The sequence below is a fragment of the Rhinolophus sinicus genome, chromosome 2 (assembly GCF_057876585.1).
Source record: "Rhinolophus sinicus isolate RSI-liver-muscle chromosome 2, RSI-T2T, whole genome shotgun sequence".
NCBI classification, from domain to species: Eukaryota; Metazoa; Chordata; class Mammalia; order Chiroptera; family Rhinolophidae; genus Rhinolophus; species Rhinolophus sinicus.
This window is the reverse complement of record NC_142502.1, coordinates 37,683,735-37,695,925: the sequence shown is the minus strand read 5'-3', so window position 1 is coordinate 37,695,925 and position 12,191 is coordinate 37,683,735. Positions and strand designations below refer to the sequence as shown.

The following is a 12,191-nucleotide window of genomic DNA, read 5'->3' as shown; positions in this document are numbered from 1 at the left end:
AGGGGCCCTGTGCCATATTAGTCTATAGGCAACAATGGGCGGAAATAAATAGTAGTCTTAGGAACCAACAATGGCAAATTCCTTCCATTGGGAGGATACATGCTAGCTTTTTGTCCTGGGAAAGGAGGGTCGCTGCCACTGGCACCTTTCCTGGTTTGTGGTTCCAGACCTTTATAGCAGGGCTTGGGGTCCCTTGCGTAGTTTCAACATGTAACAGAACAGGGGACCCCATAATAGGCCATAGCGAGAGAATATAGGTTTCCCACAAAATCATCCTGGCATTGAGACTTCCATATGCTACAGCTTTTTGCCAGGTCCCATCTGGCTTCCTGACAGGCCATACTGGGGAGTTAAAGGGACTATGCGTTGGCCTCACAATATGTGCCTTCTCCAATTCCAAAATTGTACGGCTAGTCTCCTCCTGTCCTTTTGGCAGGCTGTACTGTCACACGGTAACCACGCGCTGGGGCTGCAGCAACACTTGAGGAGGGTGGTGAGCATGCCCACATGTCACCACTTTCACCACCCGGATCTGGAGATGGAACTCTCCAACCAACATCACCCCTAGAATATATTCTGGAATGGGGCAGGCATACACCTTGTAGGTACGGGGGTCGGGGGAAGCCTTCCTATACCCAGTGGTAAGGAAACAGCTTTAACCATCACAGTCTTTCCCCCGTAGCCATCAATGCAGATTGCTGATCCGGGAAACAGTTCTGGGTTCCCATAAACAAGACTGCAGTCTGTGCCATTGTCAATGAGGGCAAAAAAGCTCTACACTTTAGAAGGGGACCAATGTATGGACAGTTCCACATGGGGCCTCCGGTCCCCACTTGTCCCCTCTGACTGGGTACCTTGCCCCGCCACCCCTCCCCCCCCAATTGAGCTGAAAGAGTCAGCCTCAAGCAGCCGCATGAACTGCTGGAGGGACACAGGTTGCACTTTCCCAGACTTCCTCTTTGGGTTTTACTGCAATTGCTGTTCCGGACACAATTGTTTCCAAAGTTCCAACAAGAGTGCATTGGGATATCGATCTATTTCTCCCCAGTCAACCCTGCTGCCCCGAGATCACGCCACATCTGCGTGCGTGTTACTCTCCGTGGCCCGTGACCTCGCCCCCTTACTTTTGATTTGGGCTTCCAGGTGTCGACTTCTCGGACCTCCTGTCTTAACTTCCCTTACCACTGGCTTTCAATATCCCCCAGGGTGGCCATGGCAATGGTAACTTCATGGATCCACCGCCCCACATAGGGCATAAGAATGGCAACCAAGGATCCAAAAGCACTTGCAGGGGCAGTATCCAAAACCAGATCTCTCATGCTGGTTGTAAAATGCTCGCCATACGGCCACCGCATATTAGGGTTGAACATATCATGTCTCATACCCATTTCATGGATGATTTGAGTAAGTTCAGTATACAATTGCCATTTACTCACAGTGTCCATCAGCTCGCCAGCCTGTCCCCATACTATGCATACCACAGCAGTCAGTCACTCCATCAGAGTGTGTTTGCCCTGGTCTTGGGCCAATCTATGGCAATTCTGTAACCTTTGTTGCAGGGACGGATGCACCCTCATGGAGGCTAGCTTTTCCATTTTGCCTGGGGAGCAGAGAATGCTGTCTGCCCCCTCATCCCATAAACGTAATAGCCGAGCAGAGACTGGCTTTCCCAGGTGCTGTCGGTACCGCCTCCCCAGCTCCTGCAACTCAGTGGGAGTGTAAGAGGTGTAGGTTGTGAGCTCAGTCACAGCTGGGTTACTGGTAGCAATGCCCCCGGGGCTCAAATGTTGCTCATGCTTTACCTTTTACTTCTTGATGGGCCAGGCATGGGAGTTGGGAGCTACATTGTCTCCACTTGTGTCATTGGCCTCTGTCTCAGAGTCTCCACCGGGACACCTGGTCCTGCACCTGGGCTATTCCAGCAAGCGCTTCCTCTGAGTTGATGCACTGCTGTGAGAACCTCCTCCAACCAGCAATCCCAAGCTTCTAGCTCCTTCCCCGGAGCTCCCAGCACGTGCCCCCTGGGCTGCTGGTCCTGCACCTGAGCTATTTCATTAAGTGTGTCCTCCATGTTTTGACACAATGCAGTGAGGAACATCCATCCCACACGCCCGACTTTACCCTTCGCCTCCTCCGGCAACCGTTCAGCTAGAACCTGAAGGGCCCTCTCCACGCTGGCCAGAGAGCCGTCCATGTCCTTCCACCCCTCCTCGGGGGTCCATCTTCTGAGAACAGTGGCTACCAGACACCACACACTGTGTGGGGGCCACATGTCCTTCTATTCAGAGTCAGACGCCATTTCTACCTGGCCGGAATCCTGCTTGCCATGCCAGGCATCTGATTGGGTGGAGGCCTCAGTGCAAGATGTCTGCAACCCTCGGAGCCCATAGCAGCAGCAGATTACCAAAAGGAGGGTGACACCTTCTGTGGCAAAGAGGATGGTGTGCCATCTGGAGGCTGGAGTCTCCCAGGAAGACTGTGCCTCCTGTTCCAGGCACCGCTCCTCACAGGCCTCCTGAAGCTGAGTTTTCATACAGATAAACTGCTCCTTTACCCCTCTGGGCATTCTGGCCGGCACTGTACCCTGCTCGCTGCACCATTTGTCACGCAGGGTGTCGTGCAGGATCTCTGGTCCCACTCCCCAAGCAGGTTGCAGATCGTGTGGCTCCTGCTTCCTGTGTCTCCAACCCAGCCACCAGCGAGAATATAGTCGTATGACTCCCCTATCTATGGCTCCGTGGGTGTTCCTTTTTGGCCTCCCCATATCCTGCATTCTTATGTGGGGAGCCGGACCAGAGACCCCGCATGACACCCTGCATGACACAGGATAGTAAAAGAGATAGAGGAAATCGTAATTCAACCATTTATGTACTCACTAATAAATTATAGAAATATTTAATGCATTCCTACTTCATATCAAGAATATCTCTATGTGCCAAGACTACAGCAGTGATTGAAAAGATAAAAAGACAAATTTCTTACATTTATGGTGTTTATATCATGGTTGAAGAAAAATAATAGATAATCATAAATAAGTCAGATGGTGAAAAGTGCAATGAAGTAGGAGGGATAGTGATGAAAAAAGATAGCATAAGTGTCTCAGAAACTAAGAGTTTCTTAAACTGATTTATTTCCAATAATTTGGTTTAAAGTTCTGAAAGAAATTGGAATAGGTTTAAATTTAAGAAAAATCAAAGACAATTAAGCATTGCAATTTTTTAATGAATTAACATGGAAAATAAAAATCATAACAATAGTATTACTTCAGGCTATGAATGTTCCTCTCTGTTATATCTGATCCTCTGGGCCACTAATCCCAATATTTTGTCTTGGCGATTTGTGTTTTCTCTCTTGCGTTTAGTATAGTGTCCTCAATCATCTCCTTTTTGCTTGGCTCTTCAAAGAGTTTTCATTTGCACTGAATACAGGTCTGTGATTCTGACAGTCTTCATTTCATTTTATATCTCAGCTGCCATGCATTTGCCAAATCTGGGTGTAAGTTACGATCCTGCCCAAGTTTTGCCAGTTACCTATTTGTAAGCTTGAACATATCATGTAAACACTTTGAATCTACCTTATCATGCACAAAATGGATCTAACAACTATTGAAAGAATCAAATGAGAACCTATGTAGAAAAGTGTTTTGTAAACACAAAATTCAATGACATTTAATAGGTTATTGTTTTTTTTTACTATATTACCTTGCAGTGGCATGTCAGCACTTAACATTAATTCAATTGAGTAAGATTCATTCACTGCATCCTCAGACTACTGCTTTCTTTTAAATTTTTCAGTATTGCAGATTAAAGGAGATACAGTGATATATATAAAGTGCCATAACTTATATTAACACTTCACTTTAATAACTTTTTAAAAAATTCTACAACTTTTAACAAAAATTTTGGAGTTCCTGTCTTCTCCTATCAAACTAGTTCTGCCTCACGGAAATCCGAACACTATATACAGCCAGCCCTGGGCCACTCTCGTTGCAGCTATGATTTTCTAATGCTGTTCAACTGTAAGTGGCTGACTCTGCAGTCTTATTATTTGTGCCAGTTTTCAGTATCTCTTTCACATTTTTTCCACCAACAGCATATGGCTCTGCATGGTCTATTCAGTAAATACTCATAATTATCCCACTGAGCTTTGGTGACGGTGAATGTGTGTGTTATTGGAGATAAATTGTGCAATCTGCAAGGAAAACAAAGATGAGTTTTTGCTTGGATATTTTTACTCATTTTGTGCTGGAGGCAAATGCTCTGCTCCATACCAAAGCCAGCACTGCTTTGGGGAGAGGTCTGCTGAGTGGATCACTGCTTTGTCTCTGTGTGCTTCATGGCTGATTAGCATGCTTCCACAAACACTGCTGATGTATGGATGTAACTACTGTCCATCCAAAGTTATAAGGATAAGGTAATGCATACAGAGGTGTATTCCTCACCATAAGCAAAAACTAGACTAAGGCTTCATGTAAATATCGCATGATACAAAATCAAATTATTTTAACATCTCTTCATTAAGTATGAAAAGTTGCTTTGTTTCTTGTGTTCCAATACAATGAACATTTAGTCAGATAAAGGCAGTAACTGAAGTGGTATCAGCAACCAATAAAGGGATTTTGTTTGTTTATTTTTACTTTTTCTCTGCTGACCATTACCTCTGAAACAGAGAAAAGCACAAAACTTCTCCTTCCTAAGTTTTACAGTGGAATTAAATAGTAGCCAATAGTTCCCAGGGAGCTAGAATTACTACTGTCAAAGAAAACCATATCCCCAATTACTAGTATTTCATATTTCTGAACACAAATAATTATAAAGTGTGACCTAAATTCATCTGTGCATCAGAGCTGGAAATACACTGAGATTTTCTTTTCTATGAAAAAATGATTCTTTACCAGAAAAAGGGTGAACCGGCTTTAATGTGGATTTACTACTGTCATTGCTGTCCCGGGTAAATCTTCACATTTTTCTTTTGAACTAAAGAGAACCATAAAATCACAGAAGGAGTGAGTGAGCCCTTTTATACAAGCTTGAGGTCTGATTCAGTAGAAACATAGCCACAAATTCTACGAACAAGGACATAAAGGTCTGTGTACACTGGATCTGTAGGTTCATAAGTAGCTAATAAAAAGCAAAAGGGAAAGAAAGAAAGAAGTATGCCTCCTCTTTTGAAAAATATTCTTTGGATTAGAGCAAAGTCATTACAAAACACCAAGAGTACCTTCAAGCACAATGTGATAATGCCCAATCTTTACAACTTGGGTTAGTTCATAAAAAATGACTGCAACCTCATTTTGTTCCTGAAACTTCCAGAAAGCAGTACAACTTTTACCTTATTTTAATACTCACCAGCCACCCAGCTAAATGATGTCAGTTAATCCAAGTTAAAATATACAGAATATTAGTATTTTGAAGGAGGTTGGAAGACAATTCTGAACTAAACAATATTTTTATATAAAGAGCCCAGTATAATTATATTTTTATAAAGGCCTCTAAGTAAGACAATAAATAATTTTTCTTAGCAAGCTCATTTACATAGCCCTTTATGTTCCTTTGGAATCATTTTTTGCTAGGTCAAAGGGCAGAAAATGTGGGTATCTTTGGGAGTGTATGAAGGCAATGCAGAAGAAGGAAATGATGAGGCGGGAACATGGCCTTATTTCCATTTACGGGGGTCTTGGCCATTACCCTTTGCTCATGATTCTGCTGGAGGCATTCTAACTGTTTCTAGGCACACTGGCCTGACTTCTAATGGACTGGTGAGGTCCTACCCAAATAAAGTAGTGATGGCTGTGGGCCACAGGGATGCCACTGCCATTTATCCTTCTGCATTTTGTCCTTTGTTTTTGACTTTAGAATTATCAGTCCTCAGAGAACTATTATCTGCATTGACAAATGAAACTCCATGAGCTCTGCTGTGCCCAAGGGATGCACTATCAGTTCACTCATTAAGCACTGACGACCTCTCTTTTAAATTAGGGGATTTTGTTGCTTCCTGAAAGAACTCACAGACAATTAAAATTTTTTGTTTGTTTCTATGTTTGCTTGCATACATGTAGGAGACGAAAGCCTCCTTCATCTCCAAGATACGATACACTAGGAGATATCTTCTTGGTTCTTACGGACTGCATTTAGAGATATTTTCTATGGCAGAAGAAGAAACAAAGCATAAATATTTTGTTAAAAAGACCAAAATTAATACATTTTGTGTGAGCAGAAATATCTAATGATATATGGGGGAAAGTTTGTTCTTTCTCATTTTTCACTTATTCATTATTACCCAACTTCTGTCAAAGTTGATTTATGTTAATTTGTAAAAAGACCCAAATAGAGTGAAACATGTCTTAAGGTGGGCTCCTCAGAAACAGATTTTGAGATGAATATTCAAATAAAAGTGATATATTAGAATGTGTTCTTAAGAAAAAAAAAAATAACTGTAGGAAAGAGGGGAATTGAGAATTGGAAAAAGAATGAGGTCAAATAAGAGTGTAATATCAAGCAAAGTCTATAAAATGTAGACTTATCTATTCCACATGAATTCAAACTACTTCTAATTCTTTTTCCTAATGAATATTAAAGAGAACACTCATTTGAAAAACAATTTACATACCAAGTGCCAAAGGTCCTGCTGATCTGTTTATAGCAAAGATACCAAATCTAATACAGCAATGTGGTAAATGGCCATAGAACACATAGGGGAAGATTGGAGGAATCCCCCCCGTATACACTAGCCATTGTTATAGGGCCCTTTCTAATGTACATTCATATTGTCTTTTAACGTATGGGCTCTGTTTCTTGGAACTACTTAAGTGACCTGTGTTTGTATTTCAGTAATTCAGTGTTACTGTTCTCTAAAAGTTTAATGCTGTCACCTTAGTGTTTCCTATTCTGGAATCTTATTATAGTCGTTATCACTGAAGAGCCCAGTTTCATAAATGCAATGTTTATCATTATCCCTAATCTATAGAGAACAGCTCATGCTGAGCTTCTTTACAATACCAATGTAAAGAACCTTATATACATATATACCTCTCTCCTATAACCTTAGAGAAGGTAGTGTCTTCTGAGCCTTATTAGAGAAAAAAGACAACCAGGGGAGGCAGTTGAGGTTATTGGGTCTTTTCTAATTGGTCCATCTAGAATACCCACACCTAAACCCCATCATGATAGCCCTTCCATAACGTTCTGCCAGGACATTTCTGGTAAAACTGTTTCCCTTAATATGAACCATTACTTTTGCTAAGCTTTGAAGAGTCATCCTCATTATAGTTAATTATTATAACCAGATCAATAATCTTAAGCGTAGGCTTGGTGGTTAGAGTAACAGAACTACAAAAAGGCCTAAAGTCAGAGCCTCAGAAAGTCTCCTATGCTAGAGTCACAGCCAGGGAGAGGAGGACTCTGAGACTTAGAATAAGGACACCTGAGTAGATTCCCTAAAGTACAATGGATCTCTTGGTCTGCTAGAATTACTTGCTAAAACATAGCAAAGATAGGGTAAGTTTTAGGACCCTGCAGAAAATTCAGTTGTGGTGGATGCCTTGAAAACTAATTTCCTTTGTCATGATCTGAAATCCACATCTCCTGGCTACTAAACTTATAACTAGGTCAAGTTGCAGCATGACCAGTTGGGAAAGATAGGCCTTGTTAAAGGAATAAAGGAATTATCGACTGAAAGAGCTAGAGGACCAGACTAATACATGACAGAAAAAAATACAAAGTATGCCTGAGGATGGATGTTTCTCACAGAGGAATAGGGAAGTAGGACCAGGTGGGGCAGGGGTCTAGCAAAGCCGCAGTATCAAGCAAAGTCCAGTTAAAATTAACTGGCTCAATTTGAGAGAAGAGCTGTGGAAACAGTACGGATCCCATCTCCAGATTGTCTGCTCAGAGGGAAAAGGTATGAATAATTTATATGCCTGTGTCCCATAGGTATTGGTTAAAAGTTGCCCCTTTTAATTAAAAGGAATATGTAAATTTCCAGGCAAATTTGGCTCTCTATGGGCAAAGGTAAAGTGGTTTCTAGCAGGCTGATGAAAAAAATACTGATGTTGGCTTTTAAAATGAAAGCCCTATTGTGCAGTATGCATCAAATGATTTAGGAATTCAAGGGTATATCTGCAGAGCAATGACAGTATCAGCCTCAAAGTCCTTTTTATTATGCTCCACGGTTCATATAGAAAATTACTCCTACATTCAGAGTGAGGTGAATTTACATTACAAGTGTTACCTTAGACTCAAAGCATCCGCTTGCTTGCAACACATCCAAGCTAAAAGAAAACATGGGCAGGAGTTTGCAGCAAATAAAGTAAAGGTTTATTTAAGGTGCCAAGTCCAGAGACACAGGTAAACTCATGTTCAAACACCTGGCTACCCCATGGCCTCTAGCAGCCGTGTTACATAAGGGAATGATTGTTACCATGGTTGCTATGGGAGCTGGGGCTGGGGGCTCTACTGATAGGTTGAGGGAAAGACAGGGAGCAATGGATCATGGTTTCAGGTCCTGATGTCCGTCATAGCTTTGTTCGGTCCAGTTTCCAGGGAATGTCGTCCGTGGTGCTGTTCTGCTCTCATGAGGCTGGAGCTGAAATGTAACTGAGGCCAAGGTGTTAGCTTTGTTGTATTAAGTAAACCCTTACTCACTGTTTGAGGTTTAGTTATTATATCCTAGTCATAGCTGATAGACCTGAAGTTTCATTCTTAAGCGAATTTGGGGTTGAACAGAACCCAATGTCCTAAGGGCTCAATGATTAAAAGGAGAGGACCTACAGAGTAAGCACAGAGTTATCGTTCTATCAAGATAAACAAAGCTGAATTGGGTTAAAGCAAAATGCATGCTAAAAAAAATGAAGTTCATGTATGGTGACACACTTTGCAAGGGATGATCATAGGAATAATAGATACATTGTCCATTGGTTCCACAGGTGACAATTTAATCCATTTTCAGTGGAATGTTTGCTTTTCTAGTTGTTTGGATGGATTTGTGTTAAGATTGAGCCATTCATGATTTACAGGCAAAAGCGTGGGTGATTACTGCAAAGCTGGGTCTTGGTATGCAAACTGCAGCTATGGAATAGAGTTTTTGTTTTTCATTGTGAAGCATTAATACAATTAAGTCCTGATTAATTCTATGCAATAACCCATTTAGTAAGTGGTTTTCTGAGAAAACTAGATGAGAGATGAGGGTAGACAAAGCTAAAGGTAGGTTTCTTCCAGAGAAAAAAAGGTAAATAAAGTAATCAAATTGGAAGAAACAAGGGCCTACAGAATAGGTACTCTTCCTTGTTAATTTTGAACAAAAGACACATTTAGTAGAAAATTAAAATATTCTTTCAACATAATATAAAAATTTTTGTAGATTCCCTAAAATTTATACCTAGTCACTAGTCTTTTAGTAGACAACATGATAAGCATGCATTTTCCAAAATTACAGTATAGATCCTTTTATTTTAGATATAAAATTAACTTAAATTGCATAATTGGGGAAATGAAGAAAATTTTGAATGAAATAAGGAATATTACCATAGGAACACTATGTACCTCATAACTTCTGGTCCAAAGAGATTGAAGTGACGCATGGAATAGAGCAGTATATCTCACAAAAAGTCCAACTGGGCCCTCCAGGCTGAAGCAGATTTGCTCCAATTGACCCACAGATGTAATGTAATAAAAATAAATGGTTTGGCGTGGCCGGATGGCTCAGTTGATTAGAGCGGGAGCTCTCAACAAGATCACTGGTTCAATTCCCACATGGGATGGTGGGCTGCGCCCCTTGCGACTAAAGATTGAAAACGGCGAATGGACTTGGAGCTGAGCTGTGCCCTCGACAACTGATTGAAGGACAACAACTTGGAGCTGATGGGTCCTGGAGAAGCACACTGTTCCCCAATAATCCCCAGTAAAAATTTAAAAAATAAAAATAAAAAATAAAATAAATTGTTGTTGTGGCAAGCCACTGAGATTTGGGATGGTTTGTTATTCCAACAGCAGATTGATACAATAGACTAGTCCTTTAAATCCGAATATTCTACCTCCTTAAATATCCATTATATATCCTGATACTACAGAAATATATCCAATCTTTCCAGAAACAGCTTTATTGATCTTCAGAGCAGATAGGTTAGGGTCAGCAAAAATGAAGTTTGCATGGAAATAAACAATTGTTTTTCAGTTCTACCTTTTAAGAACCCTTATCATCACTGACCTTGAACGTCATTCCTTATCTCTGAGTCTCAAATGAAGTGCTGAAGAAGACGATCTCGGAAATACCTCTAATTCCAACATTCTATCATTGTTTGCATTATGATCTTTAAGACCTGCTGCTTGGCTGTGTGAGTAACGCAAATTCCAAGCCTCAGGGCAGGATGCTAATTATAAAAGCCCCAATCCCCTCACCACCTACTCCATTCCCTCAATTTTACTTTAGTGAAATATAGGTGTATATATACCAGTTACTCAGAGATGAGTTGCAGAAGTTATTGCTACAATTTAACAGAATAACACAGGCAAGTTGGTAAAAAGAGCAAATTGCCATTCTATATAAACATGAAGGGAAAAAAAAAAAAAGATAGCTAATGAAAATTGGTTCCGCTGACACCTGCAGAGCAAACCACACCAAGGATGGGTGGTGCAGTGTGCTTACAGAATTTATGGTGGGCTTTCCATTCCTCTGGAAGTAGAGCCTGATCAACTCAACGTGTGTGAATACTCACATGTACGGGACTAAGTGCAGAGATGAACTGCAAGGGATGGTGGGGGCTGAGCTATACTCTGAGATGAATGCCATGCTTCCTGTCTGTCACTATCGGAATTCTGTCATTTCTTCATCTGGGACATGACTTGAGGAATGTCAGAAAGCTGCTTTCTCAAACTATCTCTCTCACACTCGCTCATAAAAATAGCTCAAATATTGCCACTAGTCCATTTCCAAGATTTTCTGTAAATCACTTCTAGAAGGATGACATTACATCATTTTATAGCTATTGATATATTAATAGAGATTTTCCTAAAGTAGCACGTTAGTGGAAGTTTCCTGCTTTCTATCTGTCCTCCAACAATAGTTCTGCCCTACTGACTACTAAATTAAATCAAATCCTTTTGGCTTCCCTTAAATTTAATTCCCCTTTTTAAATTTATATTCAACTACCTCCCATGTCCCACCATCTTCATCTATGTAGTAATACTAGACTCAAGTCAGCTATAGTTTTGGAATTATAATTTATATTCGAAAATATACATTTTCTTCTTTTATATACAAAAGTTTGCTCACATAATTTTCATTTACTATAGCATAGATCATCTTAATTACTATCAAGGAAAATAACACCAGGAAAGAAAAAAGAAAGTGAAAGTCTGCAATTTTAATTATAGTGGTAAGGGGGAAATCTTGGAGTAAATGGCATTTGAATACAAATTTGAGATTGTGAGAGAGTGGGCCATATGTTTATTTGGGAAAAGAACATGCCAGGGAGAACTACTGCAAACTGGAGAGGCTCTGAAGTGGGCACCCGCCTCCTGTGTTCATGATTTGAGATGGAATGAGCACAGGGGAGAATGCAGGGCCTTGAAGGACACTGTGAAGACTTTGCATTCCCTCCAAATGAGATGGAAAGCCTTAGAGGGTTCTGAGCAGAAGAGTGACATCATCTGATTCCAGTTCTAACAAGGTTATTCTGGCCATTGCCCTGATCATTGATCTGTAAGGGCAAGAGCAGAAGGTAGAGAAGTTAGGAGGCTATTGCACCAATCCAAGTGAGAGAACGGCGACATGGATAGCAGAGTCATTGAGAGCTAATCAGGTTCTACATAGGTGGTGAAGCTAAAACCGATAAGTTTCCAGTCGTAGTGAATATGACTAGTATCTTTACTCACATTATGAAAAGTGAAAACTGAGGATTTTGGCCTCAGAGCTGGGAGCATGGAATTTCCTTTAACTATGATGAGAAAACAGGGAATAGAACAGGCATGAAGAAAGAACTCAATTTTGAGTAAGTTACATTTGAGCTGCCTAATAGACTTCTAGATAAAAATAGAAGAGAAAATTAAAATGCACATCTGTAATTCAGTGTAAAAATACAGACTAGAGGTATGAATTTCGGAGATGCGACTACATAAATGATATTCATAGCCTTAGACTGGATGAGAGCACCAAGAAAATGAGTATGTAAACGAAGAAGAATAAAATATTGATCT

General features: G+C 40.7%; 1 long non-coding RNA gene across 1 annotated transcript in view; it reads right to left on the bottom strand.

The window, feature by feature from the left end:
• Positions 1-8,177: 8,177 nt before the first annotated feature.
• Positions 8,178-12,191, bottom strand: part of LOC141571704 (uncharacterized) — a 32,820-nt gene continuing 28,806 nt past the window's right edge. The window contains exon 4 of the long non-coding RNA XR_012496728.2: positions 8,178-8,594. This is a non-coding gene — a long non-coding RNA (uncharacterized LOC141571704). The remainder of the gene's footprint in view (positions 8,595-12,191) is intronic.